This window comes from Pan paniscus, chromosome 21 (genome assembly GCF_029289425.2).
Source record: "Pan paniscus chromosome 21, NHGRI_mPanPan1-v2.0_pri, whole genome shotgun sequence".
Classification (NCBI taxonomy): Eukaryota; Metazoa; Chordata; class Mammalia; order Primates; family Hominidae; genus Pan; species Pan paniscus.
This window is the reverse complement of record NC_073270.2, coordinates 21,328,526-21,353,329: the sequence shown is the minus strand read 5'-3', so window position 1 is coordinate 21,353,329 and position 24,804 is coordinate 21,328,526. Positions and strand designations below refer to the sequence as shown.

General features: G+C 40.6%; 1 protein-coding gene across 2 annotated transcripts in view; it reads left to right on the top strand.

Annotated features, from left to right (window-relative positions):
- Positions 1-24,804, top strand: part of RALGAPA2 (Ral GTPase activating protein catalytic subunit alpha 2) — a 326,457-nt gene that overhangs the window by 241,302 nt on the left and 60,351 nt on the right. The gene's annotated exons all lie outside the window — the stretch shown is intronic.

Sequence of the window (24,804 nt, the reverse complement as noted above, 5' to 3'; positions counted from 1 at the left end):
TTGTTTCTAATTGGTATTGATAATAATTTGAAACATATTGTGTTTGACCTTTATATATACTTCTCCCAACCTGATAGTAAGTGATGTGTTGCTATAGCAAGTGAGAGTTGGGGGTAGATGAAAACTATCCCATGTGAATAGATACGGTTCATGAAAAAATACCTTTCATTAAAATCCTGGTCACTTCATTGACTGATATTCTGCCTTTAGATTAAAAAAAAATACATATGCCATGTGGCAACTTAAAATTATCATAGAAATGAGTCGTAGAAAAGAGCTATTAGGTCCCATCTGGTCCCTCCCCTGGGGGCCAGGGCAGGATTATTCCCTTCAGTGTACTCTCTCGTGCTTTGTCCAGGCTGATGGTGAGTGTTTTGGAGATGGCATTCTTTGCAGTGATTTCCACAACACTGTAGACGTAATCTTGTGGCTGGTGTCAATTTGGCTTTCAGCATGGAGTTTTTATTTCACATACTGTTAAAAAGAGCCTCTTGGCAGAAATGAGAAAGAACTATTCAGCGATTAGTTTGTCAGTTTGCATGTCAACTAGGACGAGCTGGGCACGCATCAGTCAAGTATGTTGGACCAAGGCAGCAAAAAAAAAAAAAATCTTATTTTACCAATGAGAAAATTCCATTTTATATTAATTCCATTGTGACTTTTGTCATGTCACCTTCTCTACTTACTGAACTTCTCATTATAAAATACTTGCTTTGTTATTTTGTTTAACACTGCTTTCTCAAATAAGAATTAATGTGATACAATTGGAATGATCAGGTTTAGGGAAAATGGTATTTTTAAAAGTTCAAAGGATACTATTCAGAATCACTTTGAAAACTTTTCAAGCAGTGACACATCAGGACTAATGTGGATACCAGCTAGGGCTACTGATGCTATTGTGTGTTAGTAAATGTGCTCTAACTCACAAAATAGCTAACTTGACATCTCAAACAACAATGTAGTACAGAAATTAGGAAAAATATTTTAAAAACTATTATGTTGATCATTATCAATATTTTAAACTTTTTTTTGTCTTATACCTGGAGAAAATTTAATTGGTATTATTCAAATAAATTGTTTAAAACAAGAAATCAACTGTTATACCTAATTTTTTATAGAGATGGAGTTAGTGGGGAAAACTTTGCAATCATTTAACTACTCTATTCTTTTAATTTCTGTCTGCAGAAGGGCTAATATTCAGGACAGAAATAAGGAATATAATAAGAGAAAACAAATAAAATGGAAAACAATAAGAAAAAAGGGAGGGGTTTTTGGATTTTTATTCTTTAAAAATTACCAATTTTAAGAACTGTAGGCCAGGTGTGGTGGCTCATGCCTGTAATCTCAGCACTTTGGGAGGCCAAGGTGGGCAGATCACTTGAGGTCAGGAGTTCAAGACCAGCCTAGCTAACATAGCAAAATCCTGTCTCAAGTAAAAATACAAAAACATTAGCCAGGTGTGGTGGCACACGCCTGTAGTCCCAGCTACTCGGGAGGTTGAGGTGGGAGAATCATTTGAACTCAGGAGGCGGAGGCTGCAGTGAGCCAAAATTGCACCACTGCACTCCAGCTTGGGGGGTGACAGAGAGACACTCTGTCTCAAAAAAAAAAAAAATCTACCTAAGCTATTAATAATTATTTCCTTTATGTTTTGTTAAATCCAAGTCCACATATGGTTTGGCAAAATTCTAAACTCCATTGATTATGTCATACCTTATGTCTGAAATTTGCTGCTTCATTGAGATAAGTCTTAGATTTGAATTTTGAAAACGACTGAAAAACTTAACAAATTCTAATTATAGGTGTCTTGTTACATTTATTGGTTTTCCAAACAACTACTATGGACTCACTATTGCCAAGTCCAGTGCTAAGAGCTGAGGCTACAGCAGAGAGAAAGGTAGACCAGGTTTGTGCCTGCATGTTTCACAGAGAAAACCCGCACATTGATAAAAACATACACGAATTGAGAGAAGTTCTGTAAAGAAACTTTTAATAAATAGAAAGTTTGGGTAAAGAAGGGTCAGGACACAGAAAGGCCTCTCCGAGGAGAGAGCATTTGGGTTGAAATTGGAGGGATGACAGAGAAGCGGTCCTCAGAGAGCAGGGATGGCATTCCAGGCAGAGGGTACAAGGACTCAGATTGTTCATGAGTGATAAACTTGCATTTTTCCAGGATTGTATGCATTTTCAAGTCCATCAGGTGCTTGTGATGGACCCAAGAGCTAGATTCCAGCAGAGATGGTGTTCTGGTTGATCCCCGAGGAAGTGAAGCTTCCCTAACTCTTTCTGCTCATGCCCACCTTGGAAGTTCTCATCTTAGCACAGCATCCAGAGTAAACTCCCACAGCTGCCTGATGTCAGGTGCAATAAGTGGGGAGGGAGTGTAGGGCCCATCACGCCCAGCATGTGTAATCTCCCCAAGGGCTGAGGAGATCAGCAGTACCTTGGGCACACCTAGAACCGGGGCTGGCTGTATAACCTGAGGGTCCCAGTGCAAAATGAAAATATAGGGCTCCTTTTTCAAAAAATAGGAAAAAATGCCTTTAAAGGTCCTAAAATATAAAGGTTTTCCTATTTGTCTGCAATCTCTCAACTTGTCATGGTATTTTTTATTTGCTATTTAATGTTATTCTAAGTAAAGAAATGTTAAAAATTTAAATTGTTAGCATTATCTTTTTTTTATTTATTTATTTTTGAGATGGAGTCTTGCTCTGTTGCCCAGGCTGGAGTGCAGTGGCATGATCTCGGCTCACTGCAATCTCCACCTCCCGGCTTCAAGTGATTCTCCTACCTCAGCCTCCCGAGTAGCTGGGATTGCAGGTGCATGCCACCACACCCAGCTAATTTTTTGTATCTTTGGTAGACGTGGGGTTTTGCCGTGTTGGCCAGGCTGGTCTCAAACTCCTGGCCTCAAGTGATCCACCCACCTCAGCCTCCCAAAATGCTGGTATTATAGGTGTGAGCCACTGCGCCCAGCACCTAAATTGTTAGCACTATCTTATCACTCGTCTCCCATCCAATACTAGCCAGGCCCGACCCTGCTTAGCTTCTGAGGTCAGACAGGATCAAGCACGTTTGGAGTGATATGTTTGCAGACATACCGTTTTTCTTTATATTGTGCAATGTCAGTTTAATATGCAAATATGAGTATTTAGCTTACATATGGCATCACCGAAATTATGCAATTCATATTTCATAGCTTATGCATGCGTATGTATTTTGTTCTTACCAGAAGCGTGGGAACACCACACAAAACCGACTGAGTATTTCACTCTTTATGTGCACATATTCTACCAATACTCTGTACTATCAGTGTATTGATTAGCAAGAGAGGATTGACAGGAAAAGAGGCTATGCTTTTTCCTTTCCTTTATTGTCACCGTAAGTGGTCAGCTAATACAGGGAAGTAACACAACTATAAAAAGATATTATAGGGTTCCTTCATGTTCATGTTTCTTGGGACACTACTGCTTTCTTTCTGCATTTTAAGCAAGTTCTGAATCAGGAGACTGTCACTCCTCAGGGGAGTCAGCCCCCATGAACACTCAACATAAAGGGAACACACTTCCCACATGCAGATGTTCAGGTTACACGCCCATGAAGCCCTGCCTGCAGCCTGTCCCAAAACACCCCAGTACAAGGTGGGGATCTCTATTCCTAGGTGTTTATTAGCATTGATTCCCTTCTTAAAGCCTGGCAGCATGTCCGTTGGCAAAATTGTATTGGCATATGAGCCAGGATCTGTTACTAAATAAAGCAGCTTGTATGAACAGCCCTACAAGAAAAGTTCATTTACGAGACAAAAAAATTCTGAAAAGGAATTACTATTACCTGTTCCCCTGGGATCCTAGGTACAGTGGTGAATGCCAACAAAGAAAGGGACATTTCTTTGTCAACTCAGACTGTTTTATATAGGCAACCCTGTATCCCCATTTTGTTTCTGATATTTAGATTACACTTGTTAAGTAGAAAACATTGCCAAACTGCTCATTTCATCCAAATGTCATTCACTTTCTAGGGATCAGAATGACTGTTTTATAACAAAGGACACGTTTAGTTGAGACCTTGTATAAATCTTTTAGAGAGGGGACATGCATAGCCAAACATTGAACCTGATGACAACTAAAGAAACGAGCCAGTGGAATTACTTTGGAGTAGTTTTTCTTATCTCTCTGTCCTCTCCCCAGCTAATGACTGATACTTACTGCCTTAAAATCGTGTCAGTTGGGCTTTAGTTTTTATAATATTTAACTAGAAGTGGAAATGTGGGCAGTTACATATTAATTTTGTTCACTATGTTTAAGAAAATGAAACATTTCTAATTAAGCTAAGGATGGGGGCATTGCTGGAGCAAATTTTCCCTTTGGGGGTCTTTTTGAGAAGTAAATGCAGTTAGAATCAATATCAAAGCAGTTCTTATTTGGGGGCCCTTGGCTGAGTTAACAGTTGGAACTCTGCAGCAAAGGCACATAGAAGACTGAAAAATACCATTGTCTTATATGATTAAAAAAAAATGTAAGCACAGTAGGGGTATCTTTGGAAAGCACCCTCAGGAACGGTTCATCGCAGCCCCTTTGTCCCTCCTGGGTTCTCCTGTGATGTCCTCTGCAGGCTAAATCAAATTTGTCAAGTGGAGCCTTCATCTTGTGGCCACTGCTTTTCTGAGTGATGAGGGCCAACTCACCTGCCATCTGCTTTTTCTATCCCTCATGGGCAATCAAAGAGCCTATTCCTGTGCCTAGAGGGTTGTAAATGGGAAGCTTGCCACATGTTATGTTTACCATTCCCAAGCCAACTAAAGATTCCAAAATCAAACCGTGGTCAACTGATAGACGTTTCCACAACCATTTGAGCCAAGGTTTTCATTCTTCTCGTCAAATAACTTGTTTCAGGGAAAAGGTTGCCACACAATATGCAGTGTGCCCGTTAGGAGGAGTTCACCCTGAATCAAACAGATGGTGGCTTTTTAAAATAAACGTCCACTTCAATAGAACAATAGTCTCAATGGCATTCACCATCTCTACTCGCTGTAACTATCAGCATTTGATGGAGAGAACTGGGCTGCCTAAGAAAAAATAATTTTGTATCTCATTCTTTCACAAGTGAAATGTACTTTCATTTTCAGTTAACATATGTGTTTGATAGTACCAGAGTGTCTCTCTCTTAGACCCATGACTTTGGAATCTCATTGCTAAATTCTGCTACGAATTTTCACATCTTCAAAAATGACTCCTCTCCCTAAAGTTATAACAACCTTGTTTCTTTCTTGTTCAGTGGGATCTTTGGTTCTTTTTCCTGGACAGATCTTTATTTTTTCCATTCATCTCCATACATTTCAGAAAAGAAGTCAAATGGTACCATGTGTTCTATTTTGCCGGGCAGCACCAGTTAGCATTCATCAACATTTACAGTGCCCCTGCCATGTGCCAGGCATGGTCGTTGCTGCTAGGAATAGAAATGTGAAGATACTCCAAATGAGGGGCCAATGTTTGTTCATGGACCAGGCTTTGAAAGAGCACATCATATTGTCACATTTGAGAATGACAGATGCTTCCATATGGCAGAGTATAGAATACACACACACACACACACACACACACACACACACAGTATGGAGGTGATGAAAGCATTTAAGGGGCCATGGACGGGGTTCTGAGAGCAGGAGTCTCGTCGAAGGCAGTGGCAGGGATGATGGATTGGATATCTAGGTAAAGGAGGTGGACTAAGTCAGTGTGGGACCTGCTAGATTTGCGGGGGTGTGGAGAGAATGAGAAGAATAGAACGGTGGTCTCTTGGTGGTATGAGAACAGAATCGCAGACAGAACTCTCTGGGCCATTTGAAGAAATGGCTTGAAAGGAGGGGGCAGAGATAAAGAAAGACAGGGGAATAGGAGAGAATGGTTTCACAGAAAAGCAGGAAAGAGAGAAATGAAGGGTTAGTTTCAGCAGACTGGCCAAGAAAGAGACATCCTACTGGATGGTTTTATTCATGACTGGTTCTAGCAGACTCAAGTCTTCACCTGGAGGATTGGGTATAAGAGGACCTAGAACTGAATTACTGCAAGGTAAGATGTTAAAACATATCAGATAGTAGCAGCACCACAAAGAAAACACTCCTGAGTGAGGTCAACACGTGCCTGTGAATGAAAAATGCATGGGGAGAGGGGCTGCATTGAAGAGCGGCAGCCAGAATGGAGTTATACCCCCAGATGGGAGGGATGGCCATGCTTTTCTAATCCAAATTTCTAAACAGGCCCAAAGCAAAATATAGCTGTAGTGGGGATTTCTACTACTTGATATCAGCTCTGACATACATTCAACCAAAGGTGACATGTGTTTGATAAATTCCTGGCTGGCAGACAATCTCATCTCTCTTCTGAGAGATGCAAACAAGAGGCACTACTATTTTTGTTTTGGATCCATTTCTTAGTAATTTGAAGGAATGGATTTTTGACGTTGGACGTTGCAAAAAGTAATGAGCTTTCAGTAGAGTTTGTATAAGAATGGGAGGGGAAAAAGAAGAAGAAGAATGGGAAAAAAATGTTGGTAGACCTGTACCCTAGACACTTGGGAAGCACCTTACAAAAAGAAGAGTTCAGAGGAAGAAATAGCATATTCCCCTGGGTGGGTTGAGACTGTAAAAGGGAATGAGGAATTAGAGATTTTTAATAAGGGGATTTTTATTAAAAACTTAAAATTATTCCTCTGAGAAAGAAAAAGGGGAGGCATGGAGGAGCAACCAATATAGCTGCACAAGGTTGCGTTCTCTGATGCGTTCATAGTTAAAATACTCACATCAAGATTCAAAGAGGAGCTCCTGACTCTGTAAATTAGCAGGTGGGCACTGTTAGCCAGTATCTGAATGACTTCCGTCTTCTCTATCACATCTCCTTCAAATGGGAAGGGACAGAGAAGTGCCTGAGTGGATAAATTAAAACTCAAGTCGCTAAGAATACAATCAATCAATCAATCAATCAATCAATGGCTCTTGCACCTAAGCTCCAGACTTCAGGGCCACGTGTATCTGGCTGTAGAACAAATAATCTCAGAACCACAAGAAATATTTTTTTAGAAATCATGTAGAATAAAGGATGTACCCAAAATTGGAAACAGGAAAATATTTTGTTTTCAAAAAGGATTAAAGGATGAATTTTGGAATGTTGCATGGATCCTTTGTAAAATTATTAGACTAGGTTACTAAATAGCCTGTGAGCCTTCAGAAATGAATATGTTGACAAAGTATCCGGAACACACTTACTGTGTGTTTTATAAGATTACTATTTTCGGAGATTAGAGGAAGCATATACATCTTGATTTTGGTAAAATATAAAATAAAATACTATCATCTGGCAGGTATAAGAGAGAAATATGGGCCCCTGAGAGTTGGGTGATTTCACTGTGACCAAATCTAAAATACATTAATTCATGGGCACCAGTCAGCAAGAAGCTTTGTGTGTCTTGTATGGTTTCGATGCCACAGCTTTGCTGTTAACCCCTCTTCCAGTCAGCAGTTTTTTCAGTAACTTTCATAAAGGTCTAAAACATGTTTATCAAGCCACCATTTGTCAGAAAGCTGAGAGGGTTAACTAATTTGACACGATGCAAAGTCACACATTAGGATTATCTCAGCAGATGAGAGACTTCCAGACCCAAGCCAGCAAGATGAGGTTTAAGAGGGCAAAATGTAACGTTATGTACTGGGCTTTGGATAATCAGCTGCCTGAGTACAGGGTGAGAGTGATGTGGTTTCATAGCAGTCATTGTGAACAATGTCTGAGGATTTCGGTTGGCCACAGATTGGAGATGAGAGACGAGAGCGATGCAACAGCCAGCCACACCAGCATTCTCTTGAGACCTCTGCATAGGAAACATGAGGTCCAGTCACAGGAACTACGGCCTGTGCTCCTGCAGCCTCAGGGAGCATCCAAAGGTGGTGTGCAGCCCTGGGGCCACATTTTAAAAGGGACCTCGACCAACCCAGAGCCAATCCAGAGAAATTGTAACCAAATGGAGAGCCATTAAAACCAAGAAGTAATTGTTTCAGGAGTCTGAGAGGTATTAAAAGAGGATGTCAGTCTGCAGAACTGTGACCAGTGAATAGAAGCAACCAGGAAGCAGCTTTATCTCAGTGTCAAGTCAAACATTCAAAAACCAGAGTGGGCAGACCAGCTGCCAGCACACCAAATCCAGCCCACAGACGGGCTTTGTTTTAACTGCAGTTGTCCTCCTCACATTACCAAAAAACTAAACTAAAAATTGAGTTTGTCAGCCATGCTGAAAAATTGGGAGAGTTTGCATTTTTAAAAAATCTAGACTTTTGACTTCTCCTGAAGAATCAGAATATCTGACCCTATGGGGCCTTCCTTTACTGACAGCAGTCTCTCCACAGAATATGTGCTGTCATGGTCACCACAGTCCCTCCTGGTGTCTCCCCAGTGCTGAGGCCTGGTGCCAGGCACCACCACCATGGCACCCACCATTTGGTCTCTCTGAGTTGGTGAGAGGGCTAATGGGCCAAGCAGGTAAAACAGTGCCTGTTCCTTGGTGAAAGCCCAGCAAGCGTTACCTGCAATTGTTTTATATTATCAGCCTGGCCCTTGCAGATACTGGAGTTTCAAACCTCTGTTGTAAAAATGGAACCACCTAACTGTGGAGTTAGGCCTCAGGAAATATTTACTTTTTTACCATTGTGGGTATTAAAATAAAGGCTGGTAGAATGCTGTTCATTCAGTGCCTTGCAGAAGGTCCTCTTCTGTGTGAAAGGCTGGTTCCCTGAGGTAGGAGCTGCCCTCCACTCTTGGTGCATGGAAATGAGGCCCGTGAGAAGTGCGAAGGTGCAGGAGAAATCTCGAGAGAAGGTGGTACACTCTGCTATTTTTGCTATAGAGTGACATCTCACTGTTAGAAAAAAGACCATCCCTTCAGAAGTTATTCTCAACCTCACAGCCTGTGGAGAAACCAGGCTGATGCTCCCCCTAGGGGAATATCAGGAACAGCCTAATTCTTCCTTCTTCCTCTCTTGCCCCCCTCTCTCAGCTCCATCCCCAGTGGGTCACTGCATCTCACTGCCAACCATCATAGGGAGCATGCTGCTTCCCACTGGGATGACCCCTAACCTGGGAGTCTCCTCTCAGCCACTCTGCTATACCCCACCCTTCACACTGCCCTTGAGGCCCTCCTGTGCCAAGGACCCCTCACCCTCCCATAGTCGTCTCTGCTCTGACTCACTCCTTGCCAGCCTGAACCTCCTCTGTCCTCTGTCTCAGATGTGGCACTCTTGCCACAGTGCTGGCTTTCCCAGTGGGGGCCTTGTTTCCATTCTGCTGCTGTCCCCTAGTATGAGAGAGTGTGTGTGTGTGTGTGTGTGTGTGTGTGTGTGTGTGTGTGTGTGTGTGTGTGTGAAGGCCTGCGGGGGGAGGGAAGAAGCTGGAGAGTAATTTGGTAAGAAACATTTTGGAAAACAGAAGCCAAAAGTAAATCATATTTTATAAAATGATACTTTTTCAAAATTGAAGGCCTTAATTGCCCAAGGTGAAATATAGCCTTAGGAATAGAATATGTATGCATATGTATGTATGTAAATATACATTAACTCTCTCTTTTCCATTTTTGAATGTTTAGTTTACAGCTGGATCCTGAACACTTAAAATAGCACCTGACACATAGTAGGAACTCAAAAATAGATAGGATTCAAGAGGAAGCAAATAATTTTTACCGAAAAATTGGGTTTTGTGTTTTTTTCTTCTTACTGGGTGTTTTGTGCATATTTTTATTATGCTCTAAATAATCATTCTAACATTATCACCCCTAAGTTATTGAAGCACATTTATATGGGAATCTTGGCAATTAGAATGGTAACTTCATATTTGATTTTAAATTAACAGAATCTTATTGAGATCACTATAAAGGAAGTGATCCCATTTTCTTAGAGCCATTAGTTTATTTAGTTGGTTTTTGAAAGAGAGATTGAATTCAAACATTGTTAAAGTCAGAAACCTTGCAGACAAGAAGGAAGTGGGAGGGAAATGTACCATCAAAGCCTTGGCCTCCTGAGAAAGGAGTGACTTTCTAGACCTGGGTCAGAAAGAAGTGTCTGAAAAGGCCTAATTTCATTGTCAGAGTCCATTTATAAATCCTAGGGACCTAGTTGTGGTTTTTTTTTTAACTCTTAATTGTATGTAAATTGTATACACATAAATAAAACAGGCTTGTAATGCCTAAAGGAAGCTCTCCATGGCTCTGAGACTTGGAGCGGGCGGGCCTTGGCTGAGCATGCAAATACTGACAGCTGAAGTCACTTGTTGGAAAGTCCGCAAACTCTGGTTACAGCTGCATTTGTCAGTAGCTTTAAGGGAAGTGTAATCAGCCAGAGAGATTAATTTGCATCTCAATTAGAAAAGAGTCTGGAGGAAGCACTAGGGTCTGTTGCGGGAAGGTTGTGGAAGAAATCTCACCAAGCACAAAAGCCTCCTGGCGCTTCGTCCTCCAGCTGAGTGGAGGACAATATCTGAGGTTTCGTTTCCATAGGGACCAGAAGCCTGCTGGGCCCCAGAAGAATCTCGGGTTTGCACCGTAATCATTTGGTCATGATGACACAAATTCCACTGTTGTTCCCAAATACATTTTTGCCATTAGAAAGCTGTTAGAAAAGTGGAAATGGTCATCATATCAAAAGCATGCAAGAGGGTATTTGCTGACCCGACTTACCTTTTTCATAGTGCTGCTAGGATTGCTAAGCATTTAACATTTATTAATGTCTGAGTATTCAAAGAGCAAAAGGTCATTCCATAAATGACAATATTTCTTTAGCATTCAGATGGTTACTTTGGGAATGACAGAGCTTCAAAGGGAGCCATTATTCCTGATTCTTCCACACTTTTCAGCAGTAGGCAAACAAGATTATAAATTTTAAAACACAGGCAAGGAAGAGACATGGAATCTTCTGGCCATGAAGCATAGAAAAAAGTCTGGCCATTACAAGACTTTTTATAATCCTAATGAATCCTAATAAAATCATAATTTACAAAAGCACAAAGTAGTCTAAATTTATTAATTTTCCCTTTAAATATTATCTAGTCATTTTCACAGGCTTTAATACTTATATCAGACGGCTCCTTTGTTTTCAGAGGAGTTCTTAATATTATCAAAAGCGGGTACAAAGCCTGGTGAGATCTAAAGCTGTCGGAACCGTTTATCCATGCCAAATCACTTACTCAATCAGGAAGACCCACCCTTGGCATTTTTGGAAGAAGACTTTTATTTCAGATTTATTTTGTTCTCTCTTAAATAGTTAATTCGTTGGCCCCAGCTTCAAAGTGAGAAAACAAACAAAAAACAGTGAGACGGAAAAAAAAAAAAAAACTGAATCCTACATTATAAACTGTTGACTACAAACTGAATTCTTTAACAAAAAAAAAAAAGTCAGGGTTTTAAGCCCATCCTCCTATTCTGGAAAGGGAAGGGAACAAGTTGCCTAAAGACAATCTCTTCTGGTGCCCACAGACTGAAATAACACATTGCAGTGAGACATCAGAACCTCTTAATCCAACATTAATCAAATTTCAGTTTACTAATTATCAGTCCCATTTTGAAAGGAACAGAATGCCGTAAACAGCATCCACAGAACGTTTAGTGGACTCTGGGATTATAAGCAATATTTTGAAAGTGAGACTTTCTGTTATTCAAATATCTAAAAAGGATAATACATGCCTTATTAGAATAAGAGACGCTGCAAAGCCAAAGAAGGACAAAGCAGGCAAGTCCAAATGGTGGTCCCTTCTGTGCAGAGTCTGCCCTGGCGTATGCAGTGAGCTCCCAGCAGGTTTCCGTGCTGGAGTAATTTGCAACACACTCAAGTAAATTTTTTAATGAAAGCAGAATACTTTTTTGGTAATCTAGGGGTGAGTACGACCCAAATGCCATCATGTTAGCCTTGAAAGGGTGTCCTTTCTGTTTTACTACTGAGGAATTTTACCAAACTCTAAAAGGGGTACTTTGAATTTTGTGCTTCAGATACATTTCTGAGGCCCTGTGCTTTGAAAGCCTTAGATAGAGACCATTGGGGCCAGGGTGGAGGTAGGAAGGATGCTGCAGGGTTCCGTGCTGGTGCCCACTCCCTTTTCTCCTCCGTGATGATCAGGTGTCCCGTGTGCCAGCCCCAGGGAGTCCAGATGCACTTTAATGTTTACATTGTGTTTTGCACATGGCTTTAACACATTCAACTTGAGAAGTGCACAGCTGCTTTCGTTTCTGGTAGGATAGCATGTCCCCAAAATGCCACAATATTTTAAATAGCCAACTCTTGGGTGATTTCTCATTATTCCTTAGAAAACCTACACCTGATATTCTGTATGTTCAGATGGTCTTTTTGTAACTCTTTTCATCAGAATCACAAAAATGAAATGCTACAATGTTTAGTGGCTTATGATTTTTATCTTTCCTTAGCTTATTTTTTCTAATGCTTTATTTCGGTCTTCAATCTTCCTCTTTGGTCCTAGGATATAAAAGAGCACAGAATATGTTGTCCCTCTGCCTTGTCCACTTGTTTAAACTCTCCAGCACAAAGCTTTGGTCCTTAATCCACCAACATCAATGAAGGGGCTGCCTCCTGAAAACTCAGGGTCTGCTTGTCATGGAACAAGCCAGCCCTTAAGATGCCAAGTCCCTTTGGTTCTCCCTTCATTTGCCTATGAAGTGGGATGTGAGTATATCAGTGCATCCCGGCTTTGAGGCAGATGTATGCCTGGAAGTGCAAAGTCTCATACCTCCACAAAGGGTAGGGCAGGCTTGCTGGCTGATGGGATTCTGAATTTATAAGCAGAGTTCCAGAATTCCCCCAGGGCCTACTTTTCAAAGGCAAATTAGTATGTTTGCAACTTGATCCCTGGGCAACTTTTGACAGTTGTTCTAAGAATAATAAAACAGATGGACAGAATAGATTTTGGGGTCTCCATCCAAACTGCCATCCTCAGTGGAATTTAAAGAAGGCGTAGAGCTGATGGAGAGAGCTGCTGCTGCTTACTATCATGCTCTGCCTTTAACATCCAAGAGCCATAGCTTTCTCCCAGAAGATGGCAACTGTCATCACATTACATTTGCCTGCTGAGAGTTCGGCTTAGCTGTGATGTGTGTTTTCTTCCCACTTTTGAAATTAAAGAAATTGAACTCAGTTAAATTGAATTTATACTCCAAAGAAACCAATTTTAATAAGAATGTCAGTAAAAATGTAAGTTAGTTTTAAATTTAAGGAGTATTTTCATATAATTTTTAACCCCTATAAAAAGAAGAGCCTCTTTAGAATGTCTCAGAAATACCGTTTACTCATTGATTTAGAAAAATAGAATGTATGCCTCTTTAACAGGATAAACATTCTTTGCTTATAATGACATATGCACATCAGAAGACTACATCAGAAAACAACATCTAAATTATTTGAATAAAAAGAAACAGATTGGTTTTGTACTTATGCTCTATAATTTTGTCAAATGCATATAATTTTTGCAGAAAATTTGACTAAGGAAAGCACTTCACATAAACCACTCCATTTTTTGTAGAATTTTAGCCTAAGTGTGGGTTTCAGCTCAGATTGGGATGAGATGCGCTTTCCTTTTAACTTATATTGGCTTTCTCTGACATAAATTTCCAGACTCTGATTCCACACTCCTTCTCTCTGGATAAATTTGCCCAGTGATCACTTTTTTAGGTCATCAAGATTCAATAAGGTAGCAGGTCAGTCATGCTTTGGAGTTCCAGAGCTGCTGTGTGCTGTCAGAGCTGGTATGCCCATATGTGTGCACGAGCTGAACCGCCAGTTTCCTCAGTGGGTTTGTTATGTAGACCAATTGTTTAACTAAAATGCCCCTGACAATAACTCAGTAGGATAGTAAACATGTTTTGTTTGTTTTTTAATTTAGGGGAAACATAAAGCAATGTAAAACCTTTTTCTACGTCTCATGTTGGGCCGTGTAACTGACACCATAACACTGGACCCTTGTGGTCAAGTCTTGGTTCTCAGTGAGAAGAGTTCTTGCACAGAAGAGTTTGGGGATATTCTCTTTCCTTCATGGCAGCAATTTTACTACAAGTGCCAGATAAATTTTAAAGTGTGTCTTGTTTATTGTCATGCCCAGCTTAGCAGGTAACATGTCATAGCTGACCTCAGACCTTGGGTTTTGATGTTAGTTTAAATTAAATAATAACTTAGTTTTTTGGCTTTGAATACTTTACCTCTGTCAGTTTCCTTACTCTAAAATGAGGAAAATAATCCCTCCAAGACAGATTATTGTAAGGATGTATGGAATGAAGTATATATAAATATGAGACTGAAGAATGAATGAACAGTTGAGCTGATGGATGCAGCAGTGTAGAGGAGGGCCTGGCCCCTCGCTCGTTCTCCCAGCCCCCACTAGAAGAACATCTCAGGGCCCAGACCCTGCCACATGTGCCGTGGTAAATCAGGGTGGCCATGCTTCTGTGTTCTTCCTGCAACCAACATCGGTATAGCCGTGGCAAGCACTGTAGAGGGCAGGCAGAGGTGAGTGGCCTCAGGGGGCTTCATAGCCAGGATGGGTTATAACTGTGACACAGGGTAGGATGCAGCCTATGCTCTGGGAGAGGCATGTGGTCAGTGCCCAGTGAGTATTTGTTGAGTCACTGCAACACAAGATACAAGAGAGAGAATCAGTGGGTCATGGGAGCTCGAAGGGAAAAGATTATTTCTAGCTGCTGCTTCAAATAATTAACGTTTTTGTGTACCTCTCATTAGTTATCTCTTCACGTGTGTGTCATCTACAACTTGATAGGTGGGAAATGTCATAACTTTGTTAATTTGTTTGTTTTACAAAAAGATACTTATACGCTGATTATAATTTATTATATTGGTGTCCATGGCCCATTCCAAGGTGCTAAGGCATTTTTTCAGGGCGCAAGGGTCTTGGTGAACAGCATGCTCTTGAGGCTGTATGGTCGCCACTCCCCATTCCATTCCAGAGGAGGGCACAGAGGCCGGACTGTCGCAGTCCTCACTTTAGTGGGTGAGGACACCTGCCTCCAACCCACTACCTACCTCAGAAGCCTGCAGGCTTTTTCTTATTACATACCCCACCCAAAGACCTAAAAAAAAAAAAAAAGCAAAAAAACCTCTTAAGCATGCCATTCAGTAGTGCATATGCTGATTTATTTTAAAGTATGTACAAGTTCTGCTTTACTAGTACATTATGACATTATAAAGTATAGTCAATACTGAGAATTTTTAAAGGATGCAATAAAGAGGAAATAGTAATCTGAAGTATTTTATATTCAATAGTGTAAAATTGTTTTGCCTTTATTAGGATATCAGTAGTGCTTTAGTGAGTGCAGTGGAATTAAAATGTGCTGCTTTATTTTTATAATCTTAGTTTAATAGTTCTGTGATTCAGTGATTCCAAGGGGTCCATCTAAGCTCAGTGTATTTTGATAACTTGGTTTCATAGCCGGAAACAAAACTTTGCAAAGAGGACATAGACCAGCTGGAGCAGATTGTTGTCTTGACCTCCTAAATCACAGGTTTGTGCTCAGTTTACATTCTTAGCCACCAGTTCTATGAAGGTTCCTGTTGACATTTGGAAGGAAATTTCCATCTTCCTTGATGTGAGATCAGTTGTTGTATTGGTATATATATTTTTTATTTATATATATATATATATAGGTCTATATATATATAGGTCTATATATATAGGTCTATATATATAGGTGTGTATATATATATAGGTGTGTGTATGTATATATATATAGGTGTGTGTATATATATAGAGGTGTGTGTGTGTGTGTATATATATATATAGGTCTATATATATATATATATATTGAATGAGGGCTCTACTGCCAGCCCCTTGCTCCCTCTCCTTCTCTGTCTTAGTACAGCTTAGTACAGCTCATATTTTTTTTATTGTATTGGTATATATATTATATATAATATATATGTATTTTATATATATTATATATGTATAAAATACATATATATTATATATTATATATGTATAAAATACATATATATAATATATAATATATGTATAAAATACATATATATAATATATAATATATGTATAAAATACATATATAATATATAAAATACACATATATTATATATAATATATAAATACATATATAATATATAAAAAATACATATATAATATATAAAAAATGCATATATATTATATATAATATATTAAAAATACATATATAATATATAATATATAATATATAAAATACATATATAATATATAATATATAAAATACATATATATAATATATAATATATAAAATACATATATATTATATATAATATATAAAATACATATATAATATATAAAATATATAATATATAATATATAAAATATATAAAATATATAATATATAATATATAAAATATATAATATATAATATATAAAATGCATATATATTATATGTATAAAAATGTATTTTTTTTGGACAGATTCAAAATGTACTCAGCTCTTATTTGGAAGTTTAGAAACAAATAAAATTCTGTTTATGAGTGTTTTGATAGTAGAGATATGAGTGCTTTCTGAAAACAGAAACCATCTTCGACAATAAATTCCCATGCTGAAGGCAACATTTTCCAACATCTCAATTGAAGGCTTTCTCTTTACAGCATGTTTCTTTCAAATAGCAGTTACTCTCTCACTCAGTGTCAGCGCTCTCCTTTTCTTTTGTGGGAGCAGTATCTTTCTTCCTAAAGGAATGGCTAAGGGTGCATTGCTGACTGTGGCCTCCTTCCCAGTCTCCTCGGAGCATCAGCCAGGGCCAGCGACTAAAGTGTGAGTCAGCCACGTCACTGCCAGCTCACCCTCACCAGGGGCCCTGCCTCCCTCAGCATCCAGGCCTACAGGGGAGGCCTGTGCCCTCCGTGCCCCCTGCCTCTACTGCTCCCCAGATGCCCACGTGGCACGTTCCCTCGGCCCCTCTTCACTGTCTCCCTATGCGAGAGCCCCCCACACATGTGCACCCACACCTCCCAGCACTGCCTGGGCTGCCCATGCTGTGTGTTCCCACAGCCTTTATCACCCTCTCAGTTACTATGTAATTCACTGATTTTACTCACACCGTGCCCCCTGCGTGAGGGCAGAGATTTCTGTCTGCTTTGTTCACTGGTGCCTCCAAGGGTGAGAGTGGAAATATTTAACAGTGGGTACATAAGGACACCAGTTTGGCACTGACCAGGACGCCAGCCATGCGGGTGTTTTCCAGGTGAATACCAACCCTGGATGTAGCCTCAGCACCTGCTGCAGAGTAAATATTTTTTCAGTGAGTACACACCGAATGAACGAATTCAGCTCCTTGTCATCACAGAAAAGGTCACCAAATTTAGGACATTTGTCTTTCCATAAAAAAGAGTAACTCATCTTTATATTCAAATTTCAGCTTTTATAAGATCTTTCCTGTGAGATAAATGGCAAACTCGTGTGTGCGACAAAAGATTTCCATGTTCATGCTCTGCCTCAGAACAGTGAATTGTAAAGATAATACGATTTATAGGATAATAAAGTTCAACACTTCAGTTTGGAGGCTCATGTAAACCATGGTACCTCACCCTGTGCTGAAAGTGAATGAGGGCTCTACTGCCAGCCCCTCGCTCCCTCTCCTTTTTCTTAGTACAGCTCATACATTGAACCTGACCTAGGACAGTCTGATAGATGACCTAGCAAGAAGGGTGCAAGTGTCAGGCACGTGTTAAATTTCAGTAAAGCTTAATTGAGTTCATCATTGGAGATAAAAAGATAAATATTAATAGAAGTCCTAACATTGTCTTCTCACATGAGAGTCTGCAAACTTGCAAAATTAAGCATCATGATTTTTGCAAGAGCTGGACGTGGTGTTGCAAGTTCCAGCTCCTCAGGAGGTGGGAGGATCACTTGAGTCCAGGAGTTTAGGCTGTAGTGCAATATGATTGTGCCGGTGAATAGCCTGCAGACACTGTCACTTAAAAAAAAAAAAAGGAACTTTATAAAGATTCTTGCAGAAATGTTTAAAGGCAAAATGGTGGAGGGAGGCTCTTCTATGGTTCTGTGGGTTGACTGGGCTCAGCTGGATGGTTCTTACCCAGGGTCTCTTACGTCTGGCACCTGCATTGGCATAGCTGGAACAGCTTGGGGCTGGCCAGGCATACCTGGCTCAGCAGCCCCTCCACTTGGCTAGTTTGGGTCTTCTTGCAGCAGTCAGGCTTCTGACATGGCTGCTACAGGCTCCAGAGATCCAGGTGGAGGTGCCAGCTTCTTCACAATAGCACTTTGGAAGTCTCAGAACTATTTGGCCACAGCAGGTCACAAGGCCAGCCTAGATTCAAGGGAGGAGAGTGAGCCTGTTGTGAGATAAGCAGCAGCCTGCCTGTCCAAGGAGGGCCACAGGCCAACGGACATTTCTCTCTGTCTTCCATGGCTGGTGTAGCACTGACCACACTGGGTGAGGGGCTCACTATGAGGCATCTGCCCCTCCACTGGTCAGCAAGCTCCTTAAAGGTAAAGCTATGTGTTATTCATCTTTCAGTCTCCGGCATCTAACATCATAAGAAGTCAGTAGATGTTAGTTGGATTAAAATCAGAAATGCAAACATTTTAAGGAATTTCTAATTAGGGGAAAGTAGACTCTAGTGCCATTTATGTAATTACACCACAGGATGTCTTTACAATGTGCATGGGAGGAAATGACTTAATATGGATACTAAAAAGATAACTGATTTAAATAATGACTTCTAAATCCAGAGAGTTAAGTCATGAAAGCAATAGAGTTCACTCTGCTCCTGTGTCCACAGAAGCAAGTGTTGAAGGCGTGCATTTTGTTCCTGTTACACTTGATTTCCTTGAGCTCCTTATTTTCACTTTAACTTGGTCTCATGAATCCTAATTTTATATTGCTTTCAAAAATCATGAGTTTTGATGTACCTCATAATTGTATTTGACTTTTTAGATGAGTTTATGTCTTTGTGCCTTGGAAGTTGTCTCCCCCCAAATCTTTTGAAAACCATATAAATTGTATCATTGAGATTTCTTTAAGGAGAATGTCCGTTTGGACCAATTTTTTGAATGTTTTGCTTTAAGTAGGGGAAGGCGTCAGCTTTTAGTGGGGAAAAGGATTGTGTCTTTTTATAGTAAGAGCCGGCCTGATGGCTCTGGTGAACCTCTCAGCCGCTGGAGGAACATTCTTAAAGATGTATCCACATTCTCTGACCACTTCTTAACATGACCCTTGGCAGTCCTCTGTGGCAGTGGTTTGTCCGTTCTGCCTTGGAAGACCATAGGAATGCCCGTCCTAGGCTTTTGTTGCCTGTGTTTTTTAAACAGCCGGAGATTTCACATGGCATCTTTGGATCTCGTGACCAGCTGACAGGAGAGGAGGTGGTGGTGACATTCCAGCCTTTGGCCCGATCCCCCAGCTCTTTAGTGTTTCCGTGCACGTTATAGTAACTCATGGGTGATGTGAAGGAGTGCCGCTCTGCATCTGGAACCACGGCCTTCTGCCAGAGCAGATCGATACTTGAGCTGTCTGTCTCTAGCGCTCACCTTCCTTTCGCACAGCGAGACCCTTCTGCAGGCAGCGATCGATAGCTCTAATCCGTGGCAGCCTGCAGCAAGTCATGCGAGGCAGAGCACTTAGGTGGCATTACATGGGACTGTGGAGGCAGCAGCTCCGGGGCTTAGATTCATAACACCCTTCCTAGGGACACATTCTGTTTGTAATGTGTACTTTTTATAATCTCCGCCATGGATCACCATTCCTCTGAAACTTGATTCAGGGAAATGGACATGTGTTTGTGTTTGTGTATGCATGTGTGAATTACAGACAGATATTCATTCCCTTCTCAGACTTTGTACCAGCCCTCCCTGGTGCTGCTCCAGACCATCACTGCGTCACTACAGACCTGGGCTTTGTGCTGTAATTATTTCTAGTCTGGGTATTTTTAAAACTTTAAACCTTTAAAAATATATATATATTTGAAATCCCAGTAACTGAAGAGCATTCTTACTCTAGCATGTACTTTCCCACAAAACATCATTAGAAGACAATGAACATTGGATGTCACTACCGTCTTGGAATGGCTGTGACCAAGTGAGAGGCTGGAGAGTGAAGATCTGTCTTTCCCTGGACCACTGAGGCCAAAGGAGCTTCCCCTAGGGATTAGCTTTGGAACTACCCCTGTGGCATCCTTGGAAGGCAGAGTGGGGAGTCAGGAAAAGCCCCTTCAGTTCTTTACCTGGCCTTCCAATCCTCATTCCATTCCCATATCTAGTTATCTTGATTTTATCTGTGGATTTCAGGATACAACGTAAAGTTAAGGGCTGATCTGAAGAAAGCAAATATGTGGGAGACAAGTTTGAACCAGGGTTTCTGGCCACTGTTGTGTGCTGGTCCTATAAGGAGCAGGCAGCAGTGGCCAATAGAGCCACGAGTGTCATGCCTGCTGTGTGCGAGAGCCTCAGCAGCTGCCTGCCAGTCAGAGAGGACTGGTTTCCAAATTCAGACATGCTCGAATTCATTAGTGAATGACACACTGTATTTTATACAAAGGTCTCTCCTGGGATGTAATCTTTGTTTCGAGCTCTGTGGCCTTTTAAACTCTATGCTGATCATCTCACCTTTAAGGCCACTTTCACTAATCTGCACCTCACAGGCCACTGCATCCTTTCCATTTTTCACAGAGTACAGATAACACCTTCGGTGAACCCCTTAAGTTGAGCTTAGCTCACAGGAAAACTTCTGAGAAACAAGTTTTTCTCCAAGAACCAGGTAGTTCTCTCTCATATTTACACACATCCTGCCCTACGATATAGAGGTGCAAGGTGCATTTCTTGCTGGAGATGATCATTCAGTAAAATGTCTTTTACTTAGGGCTTTAAAAAATCTTGACAAAAAATAATCAACTGATTCTGATAATCTGATAATCTCATTCATATTCCTAGACACCAATTCTGAAAAGTCCAAAAGCATTTTTTTCGTTAGTATACTCATTCATTCAACAAAATACCCGTCGGCCATTTCCTGTATGCCAGGCACTGTGCTGTTGCTGTGGATGCACAAATGGAAGGCCCGGTGCCCACCCTGGAGGGGCTCTTTGTTGAATACAGAGCACATTAGGGAAGAGAGCAGTGCACAGTTTCCTCATGGCTGTGATGCAGAGTGCAGCCCAGAGCCTCAAGGCGTCCCACAGAGGGCCTGTGACCTGGCAATTGGAGGGTGAATAGGCGTCACAGGGACTTGATGGAAGAAAGGAGCATTCAGAAAAAGTAAACGACTTTCAGCGGAAAAGAGCCTTTGGTAAACCTGGAACCATCAAGAAACTTAGTGATCTTGGAGCTTCAGATGCTGCTAGGAGCCCAAACCCACCCCCCGCAGTAATCAGATTGGGGTCCACAGCACCCAGATGTGCACACATCACTCCCTCCCCTTCTTATCGCTGTCTCATCTCACTGTGTCTGCCAGACACCTTCCCCCATCTCATGCCATAGACCCCTCACTCATAAGGAGATGTGCTACTGTCTTGTCTTGTGTGAGAAGAACAAGACCAGGAGGTGAAGCTGCTTGGAGCTGTCCTCTTGGGTCACCTGGAGAGACATCTGTTTACTTAGCTGCACCATTCTTTGCTCTGTCCCAGGCACTAAGAACCTCACATATTTTATTCAGTTATTAAGCAATCCTATCAGGAAGGCACAATTATGATCCTATTTTAATGTATTATGCAAACGCAATGCAATGTCTTAACACAATCTATTATGTCACAAACTTTTTTATGTTTAAAAAATATAGTTGAGGGAACAGAAGCCCAGAAAAGTTAAATAACTTGCCTGAGGCCACACAGTTTTGTGAATGGTAACCAGGACCTGAACCGGCAGCAGCTGCTCCCCCTGTGCCATCAACTCACGGCTCCCCACCACCCCAGTGCCTGGTCAACACCTCTCCATCAGGACCCAAAGATGCCTGTGGAATTTTACATGCATTTCAGTGCAACATTTTAAATCATGTTGGATCTGTTGGTCGGATTTATAACGTGTGATTTACAGCTGATTTTGATAAGCCACAAATGCCAGTATCATGCTTTAATGAGACTGAAGGCATGAACGAGCAGATTCTACTCTTGAGGCTGTTGTGGGAACATGCCGGCCGACATTGCACTTACCCCTCTGAAGGCCGGCATTGTCGCCAGGCTCATTAGCATCCACGCTCCTCGCTGGGCCGTTGCCGCTTGCTAGCTTACCAGCTGTTCCTGCTGCTCCGTACAATGTCGGATGTGTTCAGCTCACTGGGTTCCTGTCCTCGCTGCCGGGAGGAGACAGCCCTTCCGCTGGGGATACCCACGTGGCTGCCTGTCAGCGGTGGCACCGAATAAAGTAATAGGCCTTCGCATGGCATATGGTGTCTGGATTCGTACAAGATGCAAAACTCTTCTGCAGCTAATGCACGATGACTCATAGCATTGCTAATTTTTCAAACAAAAGCTGACTTCCACACCCACACTTTTAACCCCTCCAGCTAAAACGTCTTGAGTTGCAAAGCTCTACAATGGTGACTTTTGGGTCACTATATAAAATTTGTTATACTTACTGAAAGTGTATGAAACGACTTGCTTTACTTTGGATTGAAGTTATTTTAAATTTCTATTTTAAGTTTATTTCCTCTCTATATGGGGACTTTTTAAGCTTTAACTTTCAATTTCTTTTTTACATTGGAAGAGTCTAAACAGTTTGGTAGATTTATTTTAAAAGCTGTTATTAGAAAATCGGTCAGAAGACACTGTATTAGTTGAACACGTGTAATTGTTTAGTAGAAGTTAACTTTCTCTTTTAAAAGCTTCATAGAAACTACTGCCTAATGCTCTTATCCATTCAGGTGTGGAGCATTTCAAGCTCACATTATAGTATTTTAAAGCTATAAGAGAATGTTGATTCTTTTGTGGAATATGATTTTGCATAGTCTCTTCTAGTATACTAAATAAAGCCCACTTAACCAAATTCTGGCAACAGAAATTTAGATTATAAATTTATATTAAAATGTCCATTTTTCAAACTAGAAAATAAATACATGGGATCTTCTAAAAGAATGTCCCTCCTAAACTTTGGATCAGTTGTGCTAATAGATAGCTACATTCAATCTGAGACCTTAAGTACTAAAATAAGGCAGTTATTTGCATTTACACAATCAGGCCTCCCTTTGAAGTAGTGATCAAAATATTGGTTCTTTTATAAATAACCTTTTACTGAACATTTTATTTAAACATTTCAGAGTCAGGAATTGCAACCATGAAATGATTAGGCAGTTTCTAATTATGGATCAGTAAGTGTTTTGTAGCCAGTCTGGCACATGAGCACTTTTGCAATCAGAATTTGGCAAATGAATGAATTTATAAAGGAACTTCAACCTAAGAGGGTAATATAGATTTTTTTAAAAATAGATTACTTTTTGGAAGCCCAAAAGATGTCTTTTGGGGAGCAGGCTAGAGACTCAGAATTGATGTTTCATTTTGGTTTCATGTTTAAGTCTGAAGTTTTTGCTTTCTGATCTACAGATAGGAATTCAAATGCACATCTAACTTATAAAGGGCATTCTATTCTCTGAAAATGAAACAAAAATATATAAAATTTCTAAATAGGCCTCACTTTCTATATTCCAGTTTTGATGCCGTTTTTCAAGCATGCTCTCTAATTTTGCTCTTTGCCATTGGAAATAAGCTGGTGTGTATTTGGTGTGCCTAAAAATTTATTAGGCACTTAAAATTCTCCACGTTTGGCATATGTGAGGATTTCTAGTTTTGCTTTCACTGCCTTGAGTTTGAGAGCTATGTTTGTTGTTGCTCCTACTAGTACTTTTATTTTATCCTATTACCACTCATTTTTATGAAATGAGGGCAAAATTCATTGGAGTATTCAAATAATTACCTAAGGACAGAAGTGGAGACACTGCTGAGCCTGAACTCTTGGTCAGTAGTTAGTGTCTGCATGTAACTGATAAAATGCTTTCTCATCAGCCAATGGACCAGAGAGTAAACTCAGCTCCAAAAGGCAGTTTGAAACATCAGTGCACGATGTGCAAAAGCGCAGGCTGATCACAGGCACCCAGAAGGACTGTTGGACCATTATTCTCACTCTTGGCGACAACCCTGCAGAATGGGACTGTGTTAACCCACAGATGGGGAGAGTGAAGCTCGAGGAAGCTGGGTCTTGGCCTGGGGCCCACAGCCAGGGCAGGGCTGGGATGAGAGCCCAGACCAACCTGACTCTATGGCCGCCTGCTGTTTCTCATTTGTGCACACTTTTGACCTAAGAATAGGAGACCATCAAAATGATATAGCTTTGAGAAAGTGAAGCAATTCCAATTAGTTTTAGCTTGTTCTCTCATTATTGTTACCAAGTGAATCCTAGCCTTTTAAACCTTGATTGTATGGAATAAATATGAAAACAAAATTATCGTTAAGTTAGGATGGAAAGTATTCCCGTTTTGATACCATGTGTACATCTCTTATACCTAAATACATGTAGCTTCCAAATTAAAAAGCAGTGAAAATATTACGTTTAAATATTCTTACTGGCATATCCCACTTAGAGTCCATCCCAAAATAAGCATCTAATTGATGTTACTTAGTGTCCTTTTGCCTTGAGAAATAGTTGAGGACGCAGTTCCATCACAGTGATTTTTCTGTCTTTTTGCTAGCAAGATATTTATTTGTATATGTGGAATCCATTTATATTCTACCTCTCTCTAAAATAGATTTGAAAGAGCTTACATAAAGGCCATGTATAATGAGAAAGAGAAAATCAAAGC